Genomic DNA, 6000 nt, shown 5'->3' on the forward strand with positions numbered 1-6000 from the left:
AACTGAGGGCCTTTAAGTACATTTTGCAAAGCGAATAGTTTGAGTGATTTTCAAATCTTTTTCATCTCATTTACATTTTTTTTGTTGCGATTATGATGACATTTTGATTTGGTAGCACAAAAAAAAGCCTTAAAGTATAAAAATGTTCTTGAAGGCGATCAAACCTGGAGGCTATCTCAGTCAGGACTTGTTCTGATATTTTTTTTACAACGATAAAACAGACTTATTTCACTTAATTTTCGTGGTAAAAAGAGCCTTTAATTGAAGAATCAGCCATGTATGAAAAACAAAGTGGGAGCGAAGGGGAGGAAAGAACAGACAGAGCATGTCACACTTGAACTCCTACATGTTTTAGCGCTTAGCATGACAGCAGCGCTTTTGTCTTGCAAACTGCGTTCCTGCAGCCCGTCATGTTGCTCTTTGCTTCAGATGAGAGCGTTTTTCAGAACACATTTTGCTCCGACCTGAACATGTGCAAGCTGAAATTGTGTGAAGAAGCGTACCATAAATATCTACGTACGTCTATATATCACTTTAATGCATCGAGCAGCATGGAGCTGATGACCGTGGTTGTTGGACGCCCACATTATCTGATCAAAGTGAAGAGTAAAACAGGTCATGGTCTGCCACTGCGTTGACACAAAGAGCCTTGGAAATGGTTTGCTTCAGTGACTCATCTGCAGATGGATGCCTGCCTATCTGATGTGTTTCTCATGTAGTGTGAAGTCCTCACATAAATTATAGATGTGCGAGCCCCCTCAGTGCTCGCTTGCTTGCTTGTCCCGATGCCGAGCTGAAGTATTCATGCTGCAGAGAACACAAAGAATCAACCGGATTTTAGATCCCAGCTTGCTGCAAAGCAAGCGTTGTGGGGGGGTTGCAGGCCTGATCAATATGGATCAATTTTTAGTTTCACATCAGAGAGGCCTGTCAGCTTGAGACAGTCCACCGACTAAGGAGAGGAATTGATCGCAGGAAAACAGGCGTACATGTTATTAAAGAGGAGTAAAAGACACCAGAATGATACTGTTCCTCTTTAAAGGGATCCGGTACTTGATATAAAGAATATGGAATACAAGTTCCACATGCCTTCGACTTGTATTTTCCCATTGTTACATGATGTTCTTGTCGTGCAGCTCACCATTTTGAAACACAATACGGTGTTATTATGTCTCTACATCAGTGTGCCAAAGGCAATAATATATATACTTTATAGAAGTAGTACTTTATAAATAATAGCCTGTATGATGTATTTTTAAGAATCACGTCTTGGTTTCCTTTGCATCATCATTGGCATTAGACCTTACAGCCAGTCAACCAATGATACAGGGAGCCTAAAGTCTTGACAACTTCATCCAAAAGGATACTAAGATAATCAAGCAAACAAATAATATTTATACACAATTATTACATTTACATAATTTATATGTTTGAAACCCATACCACCCTTCTCTGCAGTTATTTACTTATGTTAGGACACATTTATTATTATGTTTTTAGTTTTTTTTTATTGGCCACTTGGGGCAGCAGGGCAAGCTGAAAACAACTTTGACATATTGTCACCTTTCAATTTGTAATGAAAAACATGTAAATAGTTTACACAATTAGCAAACAGAGCAAAAGTATTAGTCATTCTCCATGAGTCATGTTGCGGACCACCTCATGAATATCAATACAATATTCACTCTCTTGAGAAAAGCATCTGTCTGTGGCAGTGGGTTTATCAGAGGTTTTAAGCCGGCTGACAACAGCAGTCATGTTGCTATGGGAGACAGGGTTGATGAGAGCCGAGTTGCAGAAATTGCAAACAACAAAGAAATAATATAGACAAAAAAGCCTCTGAGACAGTGGTCAAATTCTTTGGGTTTGTCACTATGAGTGACTCCTTTCACGTTACACATATTCATTTAATCCAGCGGTTCCCAACCTGGGGTATGGGCCCCCCTTAGAGGTGCGCCTAAGATCACAGGGGATTCGCCAGGAGTGGTCTGCTCTGAGGTTGTCAAAATTAGATTTGCTCATGTATAACTAAAAGCGTAATAACACACTTAAAGGATAATTTATACAAAAGTCTGACTTGAAAAGATATATTCTTTTGCTACTTTGTCACAAAATCTAACAAAATATTCTGCCTTTAAATCCATATTTGTTGGTGTTTAGCATTTCAAAAACAACCTATTTGCTCTCCCGCTTGATGCCACAAAGGGAGGTCAGCACTTCTATTAACAGTGCGGTCTAGCAGCAATCTAAAAACACCATAAATTACATTTATTTAACCACAATAACAAAAACATATTTTTAACTCTAACACTATTATTGTAAATGAATTGTTGTTACAAAAAAAAGATCATATTATGTATTCTGCATTCGCTTAGCAAATCCGTCAAGACATCATCACATCACATCACATCATCTTTATTTATGTTGACAAAACTGTTAAGTTATAAAGTTGATTTAATTAAGAAAAGCTACCTCATTTAATACACTAAATCACTTTATTCAAATTCAGGATTTTGTTCAAGGATTTGGAATATTTTGGGGTGATTACGTCTTAGATACAAGTATTGTAGGGGTGCGTCAATGAAATTCGGTTGGGAACCACTGATTCAATCCATTGTTAAGATAAAACATATTGATGAGTGCAGCTGTAAAGCTAATATAAACTTTTTAAATTATTATTTTATTAACCTTTGCCTTTGACAATGCACATAACATGTTCCTGGCTGGATTTAAACTGTGGACGTTGTGGTTATGTAGTATGTGTCTTAGATTACTAGACAACCAGAACTTCCCAAAACTGAACCTTTTTCCCACTGAATGAATTTTTAAAAGGCTGACATATTCTACACACAACCAAAAACTCAATTGACCAGAAATATAGTCAATATATGAGTATTTATATACAGATACATAGTAACAAACTTAAAAGTGCATCAACAACAAAACAAAAAAAAGAGGAGGAAACCACTGTGAGCTTCAGCCTTCATCGTTGCTCTCTTTCTTTCCCTCTTTGAATGAATCAAATGGATATAAAGGATTAAATTGTAGGGCCAAGTCTCCCCCATGTGCACTAACAGAGGAGATCAAGCTGATGGTTTTTTTTGTTGCTAAGAATATGTAGCAGTAACAGCACAGATCATCCGAGCTGTTCTGATGAGAATTAGGTCAATACGAGACCCAGAAAGATATGACGAGTTTTGATCCAAAGTCAAACCTCCATTTATCCGTGGCACCAAATCCTGCAGATCAAAGCTGCGGCACTCTTCAGAGAAAACAAAAGTCATGAGGTTGACAAACTGATAAGAGACCGGATCCTCTTAGTTTGACAGATATTTTAGAAATGTTGTACGAGGAACTTTAGGGGGCTGAATTACCTTAATCATTGCATTACAGATATTGAAAACAAAATTCTTCACGTGCATGTGCAAATTATCCTATTTAGGAAAACATGTTAGCTTTTACCAACTCCAAATTGGACTTTTTCCAATTATAATACAGTACAAGACTGCTATACAGGCCAGGAACCTTGAGTCCAAAGGTGAGTCTGGAATAATCAGGGTATGTGAAATGAAAGATAATAAATGAGGTTAATAAAACAAAGGAAGCATAAACAACATTGCAGAATTACTGTTTGAGGAAAAACTTACTCCTCAAAGCCAGGTTGCCTGTTGAATGTGCCAACCATGCAGATGTTTGTATTTCCCTAAATGTCACTTATTTGTAACAGTATCAAAATAGTTAACAGGCAGTTAAAGGTGCAGTGTGTAGGATCTGACGGCATATAGTGGTGAGGTTGCAGATTGCAACCAGCTGAAACTTTTCCTGTGTGCCAAGCGTGTAGAGGAGAACAATAGTGGCCGACACGAAAACGCAAATGTCCCTCTCTAGAGCCAGTGTTTGGTTTGTCCGTTCATGGCGGACTCGATGAAAAGTATGAGGGGTGGAAGTAACAAAAACAAATTGGTAAAAATGGAGGTGATAAAAATACATGTGAATTGAAAAACTGAGCCATAATAATGTATGTTAATGAAAAATGGAGTGGTAAATTATCAAGTGATTTGATTAATTTAAAACCAATTTGATTTAAAAAAAAAAAAAAAGAACACGCCCACTCAGCGACCCACTCTACTTTTGATTTTTGTGTGGTTTTTGATTGACATTTTAGGTGGAAGTAACAAAAATTGCTTGCTGTAAATGATAAATGTTGGGTATTGTGATTGATGAATGGTAGACAGTAACACTGATTATCAGATCAACACTGTTTCAAATAAATGCCAATCAAGTTTATCAAATCAATTGACAATTTCCATCACTTCCATTATTAATTCGTAAGCATTTTCATCACTTCCCTTTTCTTCAATTCTTCTTTTGTTACTTCCACTCTTGAAGCCACTTTCTTTAAATGATAAAAGGCAATTTTGTGTTGTGAGTGATGAATGATGAATGTAAGATGCTGAAAATGATGAGACACGGCTCTGTTCTCATCATATCACGACTGTTTTAGTCAAATCAACTTTAAATTAATCAAATCACTTGTCAATTTACCACTCCATCTTTCATTTAACATACATTTTTACGGCTCCATTTTTCGATTCACATGCATTTTCATGACCTCCATTTTTTATCAATTCATTTTTGTTACTTCCACCCCTCATAGAGGACCCACTCCGTATGTAAATATAAATGGCTCATTCTAAAGCAATGAAAACACAATCATTCTTATTTCCAGGTGATTAAATAAAGCACTTTTTATATTCCATTTCTGCCAATAGATCCCCCTAAATGCTACATGCTGTTCCTTTAATTCATAAACCATTTTGCAGAAGTCAGACAACTGATGATCATCTATAATCTTAGCTGTTACCAAACAGTATGGCCACCATTATAACAGGAACAACCATGTACAGGAAGCAGCCCAGCAGCACCAGGAAGAGCAGCAGCAGGGCGGTGACGGAGAAGCAGAGGGACTGAGGTCTCATCAGCCCAAGTCCTCTGACGAGGCAGGAAGGGTCAACGCAGCAGCCACATGTGTTTGTGTATGTGTCCACAACCAAGCAGCATAACGCCGATGCTGGGATGGCCTCCTCAAGTTCAGGGCTGTGGGTGATATCAAGGGCCGGTCCAGAATCGTAAATGCTGCTACTGTACGACTCCTCCTGCAGTCTTCTGATCTCCCACTGTGGGAACGGGGTGGTCTGTCGACAGAATGGACACTGCAGTCGGCTCTGGTCCTTGGCCCGCCTCATGATGCCAGCTACACAGTGGTGGCACAGTGCGTGGTTGCAGTTGAGCAAGGTGACGCGGTGGTCTCCGTGCGAGTCGAACAGCTCGCTGCAGATGGGGCACTCGTGCCGACTGCTGTTGCTGCACAAACTCCTGACACTTCCACTGCAGCCCGGCTCATCCCTGCCAGTCAATTCCAGCTCTTGTGGAACAGATGTCTTTGGGTCAGCCCCATCTGTCGCTGCTTGCGTGTCTGCTGCTTTGTGATTCTCATCACGGCCGTCCTGATGTTTCTGCTGAAGCAGAGGCCGTGTGACAGAGTCACTCTCATCTTCTTGCTTGCCCCTCGCTGTGTAGAAAACTCTGACAGAAGTCTCTTCTGTAGCCGGCAGATGCTTTTCTTGGAGTGTAACAACGCCTTCCTCCTCAGTTTCAATGACTTCTGCTTCAGCCATCCTTCATAACCGTCTGTTGGATACATTTAACACAGCCCTAACACAAGCTCAGTATGTTTCCTTGTTCCTGGACAAAGCACAAGTGAGCCAAATGTTGATGTAATGCTTCAATATAACAAAGGCAACACAGTCCTCTCCCACCATAAACCCAGATAAGATAAGCACATTCGCAGATAAGGACTGCTATGCAATAACATGAGCCTCATAGAAGTGCCACTGGCCAAGTAGTACAGTGAACATTTCACTATTCCGCTCAATTTAACACGCTAACGCATTCAGTGCAACGGAAAGCTTTCGCCAGTCGAGAAATGCATGAGCAAAC

The sequence above is a fragment of the Sebastes umbrosus genome, chromosome 19 (assembly GCF_015220745.1).
Source record: "Sebastes umbrosus isolate fSebUmb1 chromosome 19, fSebUmb1.pri, whole genome shotgun sequence".
NCBI classification, from domain to species: domain Eukaryota; kingdom Metazoa; phylum Chordata; class Actinopteri; order Perciformes; family Sebastidae; genus Sebastes; species Sebastes umbrosus.